General features: G+C 36.1%; 1 long non-coding RNA gene across 4 annotated transcripts in view; it reads left to right on the top strand.

Annotated features, from left to right (window-relative positions):
• Window positions 1-17,598, top strand: part of LOC140636740 (uncharacterized) — a 78,744-nt gene extending 61,146 nt beyond the window's left edge. For 3 of the 4 annotated variants that reach the window (XR_012033956.1, XR_012033958.1, XR_012033955.1), the window contains 2 exons: window positions 9,791-9,921; window positions 12,882-17,598. This is a non-coding gene — a long non-coding RNA (uncharacterized lncRNA). Of the gene's footprint in view, window positions 1-9,790; window positions 10,012-12,881 lie in introns of those variants that run through there. The other variant, XR_012033957.1, reaches the window with a different exon arrangement.
• Window positions 17,599-20,215: the final 2,617 nt, after the last annotated feature.

The following is a 20,215-nucleotide window of genomic DNA, read 5'->3' as shown; positions in this document are numbered from 1 at the left end:
ATCTTGCTTAATTAAACAGAAAAGAAGTTTGTTGGAAGAATACAGGTTAGCTCACGGAATCAAAGGGAAAGCCTCCAGGAAAGGCAGATGTAGAGCAGTTCCAGAGATCTAGGTAAAAAGGATCAATGGACAGTGACTTCAGAAAGCTCGGGGAGTGAATTTGGACTCTGTCTCAGCATCATTGTGCTCAGGATCCAGATTCCCAGAATTAGAGTTCACAAGCCACACCCTGACTAGGGCAGTCTGAATCTCCTCACTGAAATTATCATGAAGAAGGCAGGGAGTTGGGAAGACAGATCTCCAGAGGTAAATCGAGGTGCTAACCAAAAACAGGAAAAGACTCTGGGAATTGAAAGCAGTACATGTTCTTAGATTCTAAAATATAGCATACCATAAATACCATATCATTTATTTGTAATTTCTGTATATGACTTTGATCATTAACAGTTTAAACATTCATATGGGAGGATATTGTAGCCAGCAAGACTTTTATTAAGAATAAAGAATAAGAGGAGTACCTGGGTGGCTCAGCCAGTTAAGCATCTGACTCAGTTTCAGCTCAGGTCATGATCTCAGGGTCATATCAAACTCCACATGGTCAGGCTCTGCACTCAGGGGGGCTTCTGCTGGATATTTTCTCTCCCTCTCTCTCTCTCTCTGCCTCTCTCCCTGCTCACATGCTCTCTTTTTTAAAAATAAATAAATAAAGCTTAAAATCAATCGATCAATCTTTACAAAAGAATAATACATAAGAAAAACAAGGACATTTCTTATTTATCCTATCTTCCTCGTCCATCCATTTGTTACTACTAAGCTTTCAATGGAATAATCAAACCTTAAAGGAAAATTTTCTTTGCACTTGAATAAGTATAGGCAACAAGCCAGGAGACCTTAATCACATTCCCAGTTGTTTCTCTAATATGCTAGGAGATCTTGGCTAATTGAACCTTTTTCAGGGCTTAGTTTCTTTATTTGTAAAATGCAGGTGTTAGAATATAATGAACTTCAGCTATTGCATTTATTTCTGTGGTTATAGGACAGCAGGCAGACCTCTTTGCTATTGGTTTCTGCCACCCTTTCCCAGGGTCAGGCCACTTGACAGAGGACCCATGGGCCTGAGCTTACATTCCTGGAGGTGACTAGTGGTGGGAGAATGCCCAGCACCTGCTGAGGAGTTGGGATGGGTGTATTCATCCAAGTACTCATTCAACCAATCCTTTGCCAGGCGTACGATGTGCCAAGCATTAGGGGATGAAGGTAAGAGCCATACTCTCAAGAAAGTCAGAGATTCTGGTTCATAGTAATTCCTAAGTAAGAGACAAGAGCTCGTGAATTTGAAGAAACCTGAAGGAAAGAAAGAGTCATATATGGATAAACCTAACCTCTAGTGCTAACTGTAGTGATTGAGTATTCATAAGGGTTTATGGGAGCAAGGAAGAAAGCACCCTCTTCAGTACAGGAGAAGACAGAGAGCCAGAGATGGTTCTGAGGGCACTTGAAAAATAGGAGTTTGGTTCATTCATTCAACAGTTATTGAGTATCTTTGTGAAGACAGTGTGTTGGGCAATGGAAAATGGCTATGAAATGAAAGGTAGTCTAGAGAGGGAGGGGAAGAGGGAGGAGAAGAAAGAAAAGATGTTTTAGAAAAATAAAGAAGCAGCACACTACAGTGTTATCACTACATAAAAACAGAATAAGATTAATGATTAACACTTAATGCTTGCTCTTTGCTAGGCACAATTTTAATTGCTTTCCATGTACTAATTTATTTTTGAGACAGGTACTATTATTATTCCTGTTTTACAGTTAAGATAATGATAGTTTAAGTGAACTGCCCAGGGAAATGCAGCAAAAATGAGCCAGGTTTGGGATTTGAACCCAGATGAGTCAGGCTCCAGTGTCTGGGCATTTAACCACTACACTATACCATCTCTTTGCACATCTATAACAGCTGAATAATCATCCAGTATAAATTTAGTAGGGTTGGTCTATTTTAGACCAATTCAAAATACAGAGCTAGTTTAAAAGAATAAATTAGTACCCACAGCTATAAATATTCTTCTTAAAATTACACTATCGTTTCCTTTATATAGCTTCTTTTTTTTTAACCTTGGGCTAAACCTCCCGCAAATTCAGCCTTTATGACAGATTCTTTGGCCAGGAATTAATACTTAACTAGAACAGGGGAAAAATCTGATCCATTTGGGTTTTCCTAGGTTAGAACAAGAAAACTTCTTTTGAAAATTGAAAAGTGTGGTTATTTTGTTAGTATGAAGGATAGGCTTTCTGGCTCATAATAATTCCTAAGTGAGAAATGTGAAGAAAATTTGAGGAAATTTGAATTTGAAAAAAAACCTGATGGACAGTAAATCAGTGTATTCTTATAAGACAATCTGGTCACATTCCTCCCTCCCCCTCAGATTTAAGTAGTAACATTATTGTAAAGGGTCATGAAACTTCTTATTCAATTGCAGGGATCTTTGTTTTCTTAGTACCACTCATGTTTATAACTATGAATAACTGGAAATACATAACCATGCAACTAATTTTGTTTTTGTTGTTGTTGTGTCTTAATTGGTAACTGAAAGAATTTAGGAACTAAAATCATTAAAAAATAAACAACATGACACACCCAATCTCATAATAGAGATTCACAGCACAAACATGTTGAAGGATAAATGGCTGTTTTTTTATGTATATATTGTTATTAACTTGCTGGAGTATAAGGTCTCCAAGATGGGGACAGTGATTAACATTCCTCTATAGCCTCTAGTACAACTTACTACATGGTAGGACTTCCGTAAATATACGTTAATGAGATATTTGATCAACTAGATACAATACCAGGTAACTCAAGCTAAAAACTTTCATTAGAGAGCATTATTTAAACAGCCTGTCAGTCTACATTGAATAAAATGGGTGACTTCAAAGTTTATTTTACATTAACTGTTTACATGCAAATATATCTGATTAAATGCATCAGCAAAGTCAGATTTAAATCAAACAATTGTCTTAACTGTAAAAACAATGTTGACACATATGGGCTATGTATTCTATTTTATTTATGTATTTTTTTTCTCAGTACATCCAGTACATTCCTATATCTCAGTTGTGAGAGAAAAGCCCATTAAATGCTGTGTAATGTTAAATGTGTATTATATCTATGTACCTACAGCTTCACAAATATTGTATTATTATTTTTTCCACAAATGCATTTTGATAGATTTCTATGTCATTGTAATACTGTATTTTTAATAAATAATTTGAAGTCAGAAATAAGTTGCTTCCAGCTAATGTAAGAACGTAACAACAAAATATCTCTTCTCTGATAAGTAAGCCACACTTTCAATATGCCATTAACCTCCACTTCTTGTCTTTTTTGGGGACCTTCTCCTGGGTTTTAGGGAGTTGTATGAATGTGGCTGATGAATGTGGCTGATGAAGAAGTTAGGTTTTGCCAATTATACAACGCTTAACAACTTCAAATTTTCTCTGGCACCTGGAATTAAAATAGAAACTCTTAATAGTATTTTCTTTCTTTCTCTTTAAGATTTTATTTATTTATTCATGAGAGACACAGAGAGAGTGGCAGAGACATAGGCAGAGGGAGAAGCAGGCTCCCATGGGGGGCTTGATGTAGGACTTGATCCCAGGACCCCAGGATCACACCCTAAGTCAAAGGCAGACAGACGCTCAAACACTAAGCCACCCAGGTGTCCCCGAATAGTATTTTCATACCTATTTCATACCCCTTCTATACTAATAGTTTTCTAAACTCACCGTCCACAAGTGACAAACACCCTTGCCTTGATAGAGTGGCTTGGAACTTTGCCAAGCTATGAATACCTATGGTAGACAATAACTTTGGGTGGATTTTGTCTGGTAAACAGATTTCAAATGCAAAGTTTATGTCACAATTCCCTTTGAAGTTTTGTAACATTATAAAACAGAAACTCATATATGGAAAGACAATTGTCTTTTTCTCTGTCTAGCTCCAACTATTCCATTTGAATCCAGTAAAAGATCCACAAAGGCTAAGCATGTTGAGCCGTGTTTTACTAAGAACTTGACTTAATAGATACTAAGCTCACAGTCAAGCAGCACCAGTCTTGGACAAAGGCAGTGATCACACCGGGCTTTGTGGTTGATTGGGGCTCAAGGCTTGGTACGTTCTCTTCAACCCAACTAGTTCTGCTGAGAGAAGGACAATGATTCGCATTTCCAAATCAATCAAAGACATTTTGAGTGATGGCAATTTGCTAAGTTTAAGTCACAAGTTACTACAAGGCTATAAATTAGGCCCTGCCACACCAATCAAGGTGGCACCATGCTAGTATTTTTCAAATTTACTGCAATGAAATACTGTCAAAATTTTAGTACTCATGTGTGTTTGGATAAAGGTATACAGTAAAGAAGTGATTTAATATACACCTTAAGCTTACACAATGTTTTATATGTCAATTATATCTCAGTTCAAAACAAACTTTAAAATTCAAAAATTCGAAACAGAAGTGACCTCACAAATGAACAGAATTCTGTAAGAAATGATTAAAATTAGATTCATCGCCTTAAAAAATACCTACATCCAGACTCTAATAATAATAATAAATTAGAAAAATTAAAGTATTTCAGTTGTGAGAGTAAAATAAAAAGAACAATATATAAAGTTAAAGTAAACACACACTTTATAATTTTGTTAGGAAACATTTTATACAAAACCCACCAACATTTTAAATTAGCAAAATGGTTTCTTTTTAAATTACCAAGAACTTATTTAATATTAGAAATAATATTCTTGAGTCATACTTCAAATATATTTCAGAACTTTGTTTTTGTGTTATGAAGTTTGAAAAATAAAAATAATTGACACATCTCTATTGAAGAAAGAAGAACATGAATATTATGTTTCAATAGTTAGGTGTCTTGACTTATGCTGCTTTGCATCTCCAGTCCCGATATCATTTTAGAACCCCAGAACCAAACAGCCAACTGCTTCTCCAGGGCTCCATTTGGATTTCACATGGGAATCTCAAATTCAGCATGTTACAGCTGAACTCTTTGTGTCTTCACCCTGTACACCTGCTCACTGTGTCTCTGGGGCAGCTTCTCCAGGTAAATGGCACCACCAGCTGCTCAAGCCAGAAAACAGGACTAGTTTCAAATATATTCATCTGCCCTGAAGTCCACTCAGTTCCTAAGCCCTGTCACTTGTACTTGACGAATAGCTCATGCATCCATCCTCCTCCCCCTCTCCCTCCTCCCCCTGCTCCTCCTCCCCCTGCTCCCATCCTTACCATCTGGCCTCAGCAACCCTCTCCTGCCTTATTCCCCTCCACTCCTTCCACCTATTCTCAGGTCACACTGAGCCATTCTTAGTTCTCCCAGTATGCAATTTTCTTTTGTTCAGGACTTTCTTTGCCCTAGCAAAGAATGTTGTTCCCTAGCTTGGAGCACCTCCACACACTTGTTCACTTTGCTGCTGCCCACTCCTTCAAGTCTCAACATAGATATTACTGTTTTCAGGAAGCCTCTTTTGGCATCTCACATTCACTTGTATATCTTCTAGAACAACCTCACACATGGTAGGCCCTCAATAAATATGCTCTAGATATTTGATCAACTAGGTACCACACTGGGTAGTTCAGACTAAAAAATGTCATTTCCCCTCTGTTCTTCCTTTGTTCTCTCATATCTCCCCCATTATTGTGCATTTGTTTTAAAGGTCTATTGACTTATCTGTTCTCACTGGATTGTTAGCAAGGACCTCTTAATTACCTATCAAAGACCATGGCACCTACTACTAGGTGCCATAAATATGAACAAATTAACATATACTCCATCAGAATCTCTGAATCTATTCCCCTCCCCCACATTCTTGCAAAGACTTTCTTTCCTCAGCTTAGTTTTTTAAAGATTTTATTTATTTATTCATGAGACACACACACACACACACACACACACAGAGGCAGAGACACAGGCAGAAGGAGAAGCAGGCTCCATGCAGGGAGCCCAACGTGGGACTTGATCCAGGATCTCCAGGATCTCGCCCTGGAAGGTGGTGCTAAACCACTGAGCCACCTGGGCTGCCCCCTCTTTCCTCAGTTTAAAGCTTTGAGAGAATTTCCCATGAATTAATAATCCTGATTTCACTTAGTTTTATGATTTAACCTTCTCAAATTTCTTTACCCTACCAGGATGACTTTTTATTTTGTTTTATTTATATTTTTAAGATTTATTTATATATTTGAAAGAGAGAGAGTGTGTGTGAGTAGAGGGAGGGGCAGAGGGAGAGATAAACTTAAGCAGACTTCCAACTGAATGCAGAGCTCAATCTCATGACCCTGAGATCACCACCAGAGCCAAAACCAAGAGTTGGAGACTTAACTGACTTTACCACCCAGGCACCCAGTGATTCTTAATTTAAATTCAAGGCTCTTCTGTGGGACTAGGAGCCACACTCTGTTGCATATCTTTAGTGAATCTGCAGTTAGATATTCAGTCTTTTTCATCATAAATTTAATTAAGGAACATATCAGATAGCCCTAGGGTCTGTGTCATTCCTGGAGAATGTGCCTCCATGTTGCTTCCCCATAGGGAGGTTGTACTCAGACCTGGTCCTTTGCTGCCACTTGGCTCCTCTTCTACAACTTCTCAGCTACATCTGCAGCTCTGGACTTCTGGTCTCTTTCCTGATACTGTGTAGTTGGCTTGAACTTGGCTTCTTGTCTATGCCCTTGCCTCCTGGCCCAGAGCTGAGATGCATGTCTGGTCCTAATTCTTACATGCTTGGGGCCGCGTGTGCAATTGCCATTATTATTGCCTGCGGTGAGTGCTCTCACTTTGTGGAGTGACTTCGCATCAACTGACCCATCTGATCCTCATAGCAGTCAAGGAAGGGAAGGCTCATTTCAAAGCCTTTTCTATTTGTAATGGTGTTGCAAATTTAATAACTGTTTTTCTCATAACTGATTTACTATTTCTCACCTACTCCATAGTATGTTTTAAATTTATAGAGTTACTATAAATGAATTTCTGGTAGTTTAATCAGTCTTTTTTGGACATGCCAGTCCCTTTGGGGCAAATGCTAATTATATGAGATTTTCTCTTCTTCCCCTTACTCTAAGATACTGTCATGACATCATGTGAAGGGGTGGTGGTGGGAAGAAGAGTAGTGAGAAGGAGCATTGGATTCAGATGGTGACCTCAGTGGGCCCTCACTGGCCTCTACAGTTGAGTGCCTGGTCTGGTCTCTGAAATTGTGAGTGCTGATTGCTCACAGTCCCTTGTGCCCTATGGGTCATTGGATGGGCCTGGCACTTGATAACTTCCACAGCTAAAGTCAATATGGAGCTAAAAATATTTGGAAAATTGCAGTGTTTTGATAAAGACTGGATTTCAGGATTATTTGCTTGCTGCAAACTCAAAACTCCTGCTTTGGATATTAAAAGCTGATTATTAAAACCCTCTTTATTTTTGCATTCTAGCTATAATATAATCCTAATGCCTTAGGTAGAATGAGCAAAGGTCACACATTAAGAAATGCAAAGGAGAAAAACTCATTAATATATATCAAAATGTTCCCATCACAGTATTGATTCAGAGAAAACTATTAACTAGAGCAAAATTCCACTAATTTGGATTGCATGGTGAGGTCACTCTGAATTAGCAAAATGTTTAAGTTATAGACTATTATTAAAGAAATGTAATATCAAAGTATGTAGAAAGAAAATAGTATTAAAAATAAGAAAGGGACAACTATTATTAAACATTTGGAAAGGCTGAGCTGGATTATTTTTGTGTGTACATATATTACACATGTCAATATATGTAGATATGCATATGTTTTATACATACATGTAGTATATATACTAAGTTCTATAAATATATGAGTCAATTTATCTTTTTTTTCTTTTAGAGAAAGAGAGAGCATGTGTGAATGTGGGGGCATAGGGAGAGGGTGAGAGAGAATTATTTTTAAATTATTTTTTACTTATTATTTAGAAAGAGAATGAGCATGAGTGAGGGGGAAGGGTTAGAGAGAGAATCTTAAGCAGGCTGCATGCTGAGTGCCAAGCCCAATATAGGCCTCAATCTCATGTTCCCAAGATCATGACCTGAGCTGAAATCAAGAGTTGATGCTTAACTGAATGAGCCACCCTGGTGCCCCAAGCCAATTTATCTTAATGATTGATTTTACAGAGAAGGAAACAACACAGAAAGATTGAGTTGCCTGATAGTTGGTAAGTTGTTTTACTAGATTTTCCTGGCTTTAGAATCCCAATGGATAACTTTCATAAACCTATTCTTAAAAGATGAATTCTATGAAGATACCTTTAACCAATATGTGAAAAAATGTAATTAATATATTTTGTATAGAAATGACAAGCCTTGAAAATGTTTTGTTCTTCTAATATATTATGGTGACACATGATAGTTACACTTCTGGTAAGCATAGTATAATGTATAGAGAAGTCGAATCTTATGTTGTACATCTGAAACTAATGTAACATTGTGTGTCAACTATAGCATAAATTAAGAATTTGATTTTTTTTCTAGTACTAAATTAAAATTTTTTGATGATTTTAATCTTAACAAACACTTCATAAATTTTACAATGAAAATTCTAGGGACGCCCAAGTGGCTCAGCAGTTGAGCATCTGGCCTTTGGCTCGGGACATGATCCTGGTCCGGGGATCGAGTCCTGCATCCGGCTCCCTGTAGGGAGCCTGCTTCTCTCTCTGCCTGTGTCTCTGCCTCTCTCTCTGTGTCTCTCATGAATAAATAAAATCTCTAAAAAAAAGAAAATTCCAGTGACTGATTTACCTAGCTTTCAGAAAGTCCACATTAAAGAGATTTACTTTAATGAATTTTTAATGTATAATTTTCACAGAACTAAACAAAATCTTTCTTTATGACACTTGATATTTCATTCACTTTCTCTAGCTACTTTATAGTTACAAGATATAAACATATTTAGTCAATTCATTCAAAATTTAGAAAAAAACAGTCAAAGATCACAGACACTTAACATCATTTAACCAAATAGCTACTTGGACTCTTTGAATTGGCACAATATAGAAAAATTCAAAATTTCAGACTCTAGATTTAATAGCAAGATATAAAAAATAAAATATTTTTGTAAATTACTTACTTGAAATAAAAGATGAACTGTTCAGTATAGTCAGAAATCATAAAGTAAAAGTGACTTTTGGAAATTGGAAGGCAGCTATGCTCACCAGCATGCCACCAATACTGACTTTTGAAAATCAGAACCACGAAAAATCAAAATTTCACAACAAACTATAAGAAAAATAATTTAAAAATTTTGAAATAGACAAAACAGCAGTAAAAGAATGATTTAAAAATATTTTATTAAACTTAGTGCCCAGATTTTGGTTTCTAATACCATTCTCTAATGGAAGAGACCAGGGTTCCTTGGAGAAATGGTTGATTCTAGAATGAGGGCAGGAAGCATACGTGATGAACCTGGGTATCTTCCCAGAAAGTAGGGGAACACTTAAAAAACCACACTCACACACACTTGAAATGATGGGGTATGCCAAAGGAACACAGGAGGCAATTGAAAGAGCTCCTAATGGTCAAACCTGGAACAGTTTGAGCAAGAAAAGAAAGTCCTATAGGATTGTATCCAAAATATAAAATAAATATCCATGAACCATAACAATTATAAATAAATGATTGAGTACATAAATAAATAATAAATTAAGGAGAAGAGAAAATCGCCCATGCAGAAAAATTCAAAATAATTTATGTACTATTCCACCTACAGGAGATGGAGCATAATTCCGTACTTCAAGAACATGGGCTTCAAATAGAGCTGTCCTTCCAAAGGCAACTATATGGAAAGAGGAGACGAGTACCTCTATATCAGAGAAGCCTGACAAATACTACCTCAGCCAGGTGATCAAGGTTAACACCAACAGTGATAAATAATCTGTATAGTATGTGCCTTTGATATAATAGGATTAAAATGACACTTTATCTGTGTGATCTTCCTCTCCAAAGTCCTTAATCCCAGATCAATCATGAGAGAGACATCAAACAAATCCCAAGGGGGACATGCTGCAAAATAATGTACCAAAACTCCTCAAAACTGTAAAGGTCATCAAAAACAAGGAAACTCTGAGAAATTGTCATAGCCAAGAGGAACTTAAGGAGATATGACAACTATGCAGTATAGCATCCTGGATGAGATTCTAGAACAGGAAAAGAACATCAAGTAAAAACTAAAAGCATCTAAGTAAAGTATGGATATTAGTTAATAATAGTTTATCCATATTTTTTTATTAATTACAATAATCAAATCCTCTTAATTTAAGATATTAATAATGGGGGATTAAAGAGTGCATTTACCATTATGATAACGGAATAATGTATAGAATTGTTGAATCACTATACATATACTGAAGCTAATATAACAGTGTATGTTAATATACTGGAATTAAAAAATACTTGATAAATAAAAAAGATAATGATAGGGGAAACTGAGTGTGAACTCTGTGTACAATCTTTACATTTTCCTGTAAATCAAACTATTCTTTATAAAACAAGCTCCACATAGAGGCTATATTAGCACAGTTCTGTACTAATAGTCAGGAAACACAGAAGACTGAAAAACATGTTAAATTATACTACAGGATTCACTACTAAAATCTAGGCTGTAGAAAAGACCACAGGACAAATGTCCCAGTTTCTTCAACAAATAAATTGTGGGAGGAAAATAGAGACAGCTGAAGTTTAAATTGAATGAAGAGACACAACTAGTCACAATATGTGGACCTTATTTGAAAATGGACTGATACAAACTGCAAAAAATGATAATATGTAAAAATGGTTGGAATATTGAACACACACTGAATATTTGATGATCCTAGGGAATTGCTGTTAATTTTGAGTGTGATTCTGCTATTGTGGTTATTTTTTCAATATCCTTATCTTTAGAGATACATATTGAAATATTTAAGGATTGAATTATATAATCTCTGATGTTCATACCAAAATAATATGGGATACAGGAGGATTCGGTGGGGGTAGAGATGAAGCAATATTGATCATGAATTTTTAACTGTTGAAGCTAGGTTAGGCATAAGGGAATTCCTTATTTTATCCTATATGCTTATACACATATTTAAATTTTTCCACAATAAAAAGTTAAACTAAATAAAAACTACAAAGTGAAATAAATACCTAATAAGCCTTATTGTATAGTACTTTATTTCTAAATAGTAAAGTGTTTTCCACCTACACATCACCAATACTTAAAATAGCAGCTTCGAGATAGAAAGTGACATTTAAGCTGTGTCTACAGGAAGCCAAAAACCTACTGGTTGATTTGATTAATTCAGACAAAGAGCTAGTCAGTTTAGAAGAGGGAAAAAAAATCAAACTGTTCATTTTGTTGAGTTTACTGAATAACGCCTTGTATAGTGCTATGTACATAATAAGTGATTAATATTTGCTGGTCAATAAATCAGTGAATTTAACATTTGCTCTGGCACTTTAATGAAGACACAATGTGGCTGTGAACAGCAATTGCAAGAGAACAAAGGTAAAAGTCTAGCTCTAGGCAAAACTATAGAGAAGGCAACATTTATTTTCCAAATATTCATGTGCAAAGATCATCACTGCAAACACACAGCCTAACTTCATAAGAACAAGAACCAGCTTATGAAACTATTAGATTTTTTTGATAAATTCTACCAAAAGTTGTTACAAAATATATTTGTGTAAATTGGTATTTCAGTGAATTATATACTATACACATTTATTTAAGTCGTATTGTGGTGTATTATGTTACCTTACTTTGTGAATCAGACAAAAATAGGTAACATTATCTCTGTTTTTCAGGTAGAGGATAGGCTCTGGGAGGCCTCCTAGCATTGTCAGTGCCAGAAGCAGAGGAATGGAGACTGGAACCCAGGTGTCCTGGCACCAAGTCCAGTGCTCATTGTAACACTTAACTGTCTCTTGAGGGGAAATACAAAATATACTCTTGTTGCTTCTACTTGGATTTTGTGGGAAAGAAAATTGGCATGCATAAATATCTGTAGTTTAGAAACACAAATAACCTTCTCTTTTGCCAATCTCTATTTAAATAGTGTCAGGAAACTGTACTTCTTTTTAATGACTGTATATTATAAATAGTCAATATTCTGGGCAATGTAATGCTCCATTAATATTACATTCTGTTTGTTCAGTGATGCACAGCTGAAATCCAGAAATTAAGCTCTCTAAGGATGGTAAACACTCTTCTCAACATTAAATCCTTTGATGTTGAAAATGTGTATTAAAATATATTAAAATATTATATAATAACTTTATAATATCAATTAACACAAAGCTCATCATTCTAATGCATTATTGGGCAAATGGCTTTATTCTTACACAGGATCTTCCTGTAGGAGGACTTCTGTTCCTCCTCAGTAGATTTAGTCCATTTATTTATCACGGCTTCATTTTCCTGCCTATTTTACGTGCAAAGAAAACCATTCATAATAGCTTATGTTTCTTACCTCCAGTCAGTGACCATTTCCATTCAATTTATTTTAAACAATGTCTTGGAATCAGTCCATCCCTTGCCTTTGCGTATATTCTATATCTTTTTCCAACTTTCCTAAATGACTCACTTTTTGCCTTTGTTTTTAATTAGAGGTTCCTCTTATGGCTTCTTCCTGAGTATCCCCTTTGGAGCTAGACAGATATTGTTTTGCACAGCAGAGTGTCCAGCTGAGAACAAAAATACAGACATGCATTTGTTGAAACAATGTTTAAGTGGGTTTAATCAGAATGCAGTTTAACAGTTCAAATATGTCCATATTTCGAGGACCACAGAAGAACTTAACATATGTTCTCTGTTTCAGCAATATGAACAAACCAAATTGTCAAACACTGAATCCGTAGATGAATGTACTTCCAAAATCATTTCCCTGATCCACTGTAAACAGCTTGATCACACTGGAGAATGTGACCCATGGAGTTGCTGAAGTGTATTTTCCTGCTTTACCTCATGCAGAATACTCAAACTAAGAGTTTTCTGAAATGTCACTTCACAAACAAACTGAAGAAACTGGAGGAGATAAACTAGGATTTCTGGCTGTGAACAGCAATTGCAAGATTGCAATGGAAATAAGTCCTGTTGGGCAATGGCAGAGTGGCAGCGTCTGTACCTGGGAAAACCCTACAAAACTCATGTGAGGGTCAAAGACCAGGACTTGGTGCTGAGCTTCAGAAAATTAATTGATCTTCCTAGAGCACTCACACCAGGGAATTAGGTTACCATCTGCATATGTCATCAAGTGGCTCACTTCCCTGCTTTGTCAAGTATGTTAGTTTTTTATTGTTGCAGTAACAAATTGCCACAAACTTAGTGGATTAAAGCAACACAAATTTATTATCTTGCAGTTCTGTAGGTCAGAAGTCCAATAAGGGTCTCACTTGATTAACATTAATGTGTCAGTGGGAGGCTAGCACAGCAGGTGGAGTCTCTCTCACAAGTATCGCTGACTCTTTTGTCATCACATCTCTTTCTCTGACCACCGTTGGAAAAGAGTCTCTGCTTTTAAAGATTGGGGTGATTAGATGGGGCTCATCTGGATATTCTAGGGCAATTTCCCCATCTCAAGGTCTGTATTCTTAATCATATCTGCGAAGTACTTTTGGTCAAGTAATGTAACATATTCACAGATTTGGGGAAATAAGAAGTAGATTTCTTTGGAGGCCATTATCCTGTCTACCACACCAAATGAAGAGTAGAATGATAAGAGATTTTTCTGGCCTCCACCTTTCAACTTATCCTTATCTTAACCAACTGACTGAATCTGGGCCTACAACCATACAACCCAACATGTTTTAACCCTACACTCTTCTTATTGCTTAGTTTTAGCTCATCAGGCTTAAAAACCATACCATCTACAATTTTCCCCCTTCTTCTCAACAATATCTAGGATGTGGAAAATTCATAAGAAATAAATTGCTTACAAATAAAGTTATAAGAAATAAAAAATTTATAAGAAATAAATCTCTTAATTGAAAAAATATGTTAATTAATTCTCAGTAATAATCTTGCATTTATACATCAGTTTTCTTCTGGGGTGAGGCAGCCAAAATTTTTTCCAAAATTAAACATACTCATTAAAACAGTGCCATGAGATGGTCATAATATATTTAACAATGGCAGCCAATTGGGATTCTTTGAAAAATAAAACTGAATAGATGGGCTTCTTCAGAGGAGGACCTTCAGAGAATTCCCACCTTCAATCTGTGCCCTAGGTAGCTCAGGAAGACAAATTATTGTATTCTGTTCTTAGGCCCCAATGAATAAACCTTATTTGTCTATTAAAAATTACAGTATTTTATTTTTAATGAACTGTACTAGGGGAGCCTGGCTGGCTCAGTAAGAAGAACATTCGACTCTTGATCCCACAGTAGTGAGTTCAAGCCCCATGTTGGGCGTAAAGATTACTAAAAAATTTAATAAAAATGTTAAAGAAATAAAATGGTTAAGAAAAAATTTCAGCTTAAAAATACTATGCTAATACAAGTTTTGAAGTGGAGGGTATATATCTTTGCTACAATTTTATTGGTGAATGGAATTAAGTTTTTTTTTACATTATATAAACTGAAGATAAAATTGAATTTACCTTGGTGCGCCAGGGTGGCTCAGTGCGTTAAGGGTTGGACTTTTGATTTTGCTCATGTCATGATCTTGGGGTCTTGAGAATGAGCCTCATGTGGGACTCCACACTGGGTATGGTACCTGCTTAAGCACCTCTCTCTCCCTCTCCTCTCTCTCTGCCCCTTCTTCCACCCAGGCCCTTCTTGCACTCTCTCTCTCTCTCTTAAAAAATTTTAACTTACCTTAAAGATATTTAAGCTTAAACTTCAAGTCACTTAATTTTGTGTTAGTAGTGTTTTATAATATTTTTCTAAAGAGGGTTACAAAAATTACATAGGTTTAAGACCCCATAAAACTTGGGGCCACCACTGAATGGAGTTTCCTGTTTGAATTGCATAAGTGTTTAATAATCATAATATTTCTTTTTCTTTTAAAAAAAGATTTTATTTATTTATTCATGAGAGCACAGAGAGAGTCAAAGACATAGGCAGAGGAAGAGGGATTCCGATGTGGGACTTGATCCCAGGATCCTGGGATCATGACCTGAGCCAAAGGCAGACACACTCAACCACTGAGCCACCAGGTGTCCCTCATAATATTTCTTTAAAATAAATATATTTGGTCATATTATTTTGCTATTTTCTACAGCTTAGATGTGATAGACTATTTTATTTGTTCACAATTTTTTATTCCTCTCCATCTTTACCATATTTCCTTTTAATGCAACATATTTCCTCACTGTACTGACTTTGGACTTGCTTGGCCAATGGAATGTGAGCAGATGAGAAGAAGTACACTATATCCCAGCAGAAAATTACAATGTCCTTGTGTAATTTGGCTTTGCCCCTTAATTTCTGCTCTCTACTATGAGTATTATCAGAGTCCCAGAATGAGAAGACATGTAGAACCCAGCCAAGCTCAGCACAAGCCCTGTAGGCCTACAGCCTTCATGTAATGTGAGTGAGAAATAAGTATTTGTAGTTCCACTGAGATTTGGCCATTGTTTGTTATTGTCGAAAAAGCCAAGAGTGATTGTCATTCTATTTACTTTTTTCATTTCACAGTAAGGTATCATCTATCTATCTATCTATCTATCTATCTATCTATCTATCTATCATCTATCTATCAATCTATCTATCATCTATCTATCTCTAACCACTCTAGTATTATTCTGGATTTGCAGTATATATATTATACTCTTTGGTTGCCTTTAACAAGCCTATTTATTGACAGTTGCCAAGGACTGAGTCATTAAACACATGCCTTCTCTTCCCCAGAGACAGTCTTTTGCATGTGTATGTGTGTTTTCTTTTCCTTCTTCCTCTTCTTCTTCTTCTTCTTTTTTTTTAAAGTAAATTGGCAGGTACACAAGGAAGGAAGCATGTATCACTGGGGACTTCAGATCCCAAGACTGTGCTACATGCTCATCATTTTCTGAAAATGCAGAATCCATCCCTGTCTGTTTTCTTGAAGTTATTTCATAAAATATGTGTTTTTTTTTCTAATTATTTTTAATTATGCCTCTGTAGAATTAGTGCAAATTTCCCCTCCTTGTTTATCTGAAAACCCATTATGTGAAGTGAGGCTATGTTCCCTGTTGGGTACTATTTATGTTTTAAAGCATGTAAGGAGTCTCTTCTGTGGAAGCTCTCCAATGTAGCCAAATTAATGTCATTTCAATTTTTTGCATTTCCACTAAATTCGCCCAATCAGAATAACAGATGTTATTTGTGTGTGAGTTCATTAAATACATTGTTTCCTTAAACATACAAGGTTACCTGGAAATCTTATCCCTTCCCTAAAAGGTGCTATCATTGTGAACTACCAACGTTTTTGACTATGTAAGATGTATCAGTGTTGAGATATCTTAATATATATCTGTTGAAAAACTCATTCCTGGTAGAAGGATGAACTGTCTTTGAAAAGCAGCATGATATTCTCATTATTTTACTATTGCTCTGATGGGCTTGACTGACTGCACTCCTTGGCTCTGTTTCAAACCACTCCTAACTCTGAATTGTGAAAAAAATCTTTATTAAAAATTTTTTTAAAGAAATAACCACGTGTAGTTACATAAAATCTTAAAGCTATTTAAAATATCCTAAATTTAAGCAAAGGTAACACAAATTAATATTCAATAAATTAGATTTAAAATAACCCAGGATGTAGTGAATGCTAGAATATCTTTATGCCTTTTTGTATGTGTGTGTGGGTTCAAGTGTATTTTTACTCTAAAAGAAAAATGTCTAAGAAGAATTTCAAAGGAGTTTATACCATAAAGTATAGTAGGTACTCAACAAATGTTGAGAAAATAAGTTGGATTCAGTTAAAGAAATGGATCTTTTTTTAGATGATAAGAAAATGGAAAAAGGCACTTTTGGAACATTGCATGAATATCTAAATTTAGGTTACATTGATACCTATTCAGAATTGATTGTAAAAAGAACACCTTTAAAACGCTGTTTTTGGCAGCCCAGGTGGCTCAGTGGTTTAGCGCCGCCTTCGGCCCAGGTCGTGGTCCTGGAGACCTGGGATCGAGTCCCACATCAGGCTTCCTGCGTGGAGCCTGCTTCTCCCTCTGCCTCTCTCTCTCTCTCTCTCTCTCTCTCTCTGTGTGTGTCTCTCATGAATAAATAAATGAAAATTTAAAAATGCTTTAAAAAAAAATGCCGTTGTCTGAGGTGACCTTTCCATTACTAAGGACAGTGCCAGGTAACTGTCCAAGCATGGGGCAGATCCTATCAGCACTGGACCCAGGCATCATGGAGCTTCCAGGTGAACCTTAGCTCTTGAAGTGCCAGGATGCTTTGGTCAAATACTTATTCTTTCTAAATTTTAATGTCTTCACTTGTAAACAAGAAATAGATTGCCCTGGATACAACTGCTGTAAAATTTAAGATTCTGGAAGTAAAGTGTAGTGGGCTGAATGGTGGTCTCCCAATAAAGATATTCATGTCCTTGGAGTCTGTGAATGTTACTTTATTTGAAAAAGGGTCTTGGATATCTAAGTAAGTTAAGGATCTTGAATCATTTTAGCTTGGCCAGCTGGGCCTTAAATCCAGTGATGAATGTCCTTACAAGAATGAGACAGAGAGACATAAAAGAGACAGAAGAGGAGAAGGCCATTGAAGGCAAAGATTGGTGGGAAGTCACCATAAGCCAAGGAGTACCTACATATATCAAAAGCTGGAAGAGGCAGAGCATGTATTATTCCCTAGAGCCTTTGAGGGAAAGCAACCCCTCTAAATGCTGGCACCTTGATTTCAGGTGTCTGGCCTCCAGAAGTATGAGAGAATAAATTTCTGTTTTAAGCCACTCAGTTTGTGGTAATTTGTTACAGTAGCCATAAGGATCTAGTTCATAAAGTTTGTGGTGTATAATAGGTTTTAAATAAATATAAATTTTGTTCATTTATTCTCAAGCCATCATCTCTGGAGACTACATTTTAAAAAGGTATCCAACATACAATGGTCCACATTCAGGGACTTTGAAGTTATTCACTCACTGAATTCACTGAATGTGAGTGTCCACAGTTCTATGGTCCTTAATGGTTAAAGGCACAAATATAGGGTAGCCTTTGGAGGCTAGATGCATCAACACAAAACTAGTCCAGTGTGTGTCAGTGGGAGAGATAGTGACATTAGGAGCTGGAAAATTGTTTTAGGAAATGGTCTCAAGCCAAACAGTGCCTCTAGCATTTCTCTCCTCTGCCCACTAAATGTCAGCAGTACTCTCCCAATCATTGTGAAAGTCCAAATCTTCCCACCTTTCCAATTGTTTCCCTGCTGTAATATCAGCCTCATTTAGATCACAGGTCTGTACTAGGTCTGCACTTTATATCTCCTCAGAAAAATGACTCAGCCTTGCCCTCTGTTTCCAAAAACTTTGCCTAAAACTGGCCTCATATTTGCTTCCTACTTCATACATCCTCGAGTAGGCTACAGCACCCCACCCTGGCCCCTCAGAACTTACTCTTCAGTACTGGCTGCCCAGCACCCCAACAAAGAGAGGAAAAGATTTGGGAATGAACAAAAGAACTCAATGCTATAAAAATATAGTTCATATATTTGTGTATTTGAAGTTACATATATAATGCATTTCATACCATCTAAAGGTGTAAGATATAAATTCTCAAAAAATAGAATGTATTCCAAATGTTCTATATTAAATTAATTTTTTTAAAGTTATGCTTTCCCAAATTAGAAAAATGTGTCAAAAGTCTTAATATTCACAAGGTTTAACTCAGTGGTGCCACTTCTTGGAATCTATCACAAAAGAAAAAAATTTTAAGTGTGACCAAAGAACTATACATAAAGATAAACCTTGGAATATTGTTCCTTATAATACAAATCTAAAACAACCTAAATGTTCAATAATAGAACAATGAAGAATGGTCATATAAATTATAGCATGCCTAGATGATGGACTAATGCAGCAATTAAAAACAATTTTTACAAAATATTTTTAATGATGTGGAAAATACGTTTGATAGTAAAAGGTGATATATAAAATTTATTCTGGTCAGAAGAACTGAATAGATATTTTTCCAAATAAGGAAATTTGACATGTTTCCAATAAAACATATAAATGGTCAATAAGTATGTGAAAAGATACTGAACATCACTAATCATCAGGAAAATGCAAATCAAAAGCACAATGAGGAACGCCTGGATGGCTCAGCGGTTGAGCATCTGTCTTTGGCAAAGGGCGTGATCCTGGAGTCAGGGGATCAAGTCCCCCATCAGGCTTCCTGCATGGAGCCTGCTTCTTCCTCTGCGTGTGTCTGTGCTTCTTTCTCTGTGTGTGTCTCTCGTGAATAAATAAATAAAATATTTTAAAAAACCACAATGAGATGTCACTTCACACCTGTTGGAAAGGCTGTTATCAAAGAGACAAGATTCTAAGTGTTGGTGAGGGTGTAGAGAAAAAGGAACCTTTGTGTGCTGTTGGTGAGAATGCATATTGGTGTACTGCAAAGGAAAACAGTATAAAGTTTCCTCAGAAAATTAAAAATAGAACTACCATATAATTCAACAATTCAACTTCTGGGTACCTGACTGAAAGTAATGAAATCGTTATCTTGAAAAGATATCTGCATCCACCGCATTATTTACAATAGCCAAGACATGGTTACAACCTAAGTGTTCATTGATGGGTGAATGGATAAAGAAAATGTGGTATAATTGCACAAGTAAATGTCATTTGGTCGTAAAAAGAAGGGACCTGCCCTTTGCAACAACAACAATGTCCTCAGGGTGGACTCTGAGGGCATTATGCTAAGTGAAATAAGTTAGACATAGAATGGCAAATGCTATGTCATCTCACTTATATGCAGAATATCAAAAAATTGAACTCAGATACAGAGAATAGATTGGTGATTGCCAGAGTGGGAGAGTGGGGGAAATGGGTAAGGGTGGTCAAAAGGTACAAGCATCCAGTTATAAGATGTGACGACTTATAAGTGTGATGACTATAGTTAACAGTATTATATTGTATATTTGAAAGTTGCTAAGAAAGTAAATCTTAAAAGTTCTTATCACAAGAAGAATAACTGTAACTATATGAGGTGATGGCTACCAA

This window comes from Canis lupus, chromosome 7, assembly GCF_048164855.1.
Source record: "Canis lupus baileyi chromosome 7, mCanLup2.hap1, whole genome shotgun sequence".
Classification (NCBI taxonomy): Eukaryota; Metazoa; Chordata; class Mammalia; order Carnivora; family Canidae; genus Canis; species Canis lupus.
Note: the sequence above shows the minus strand (reverse complement) of the source record. Positions and strands in the feature narration are given on the sequence as shown.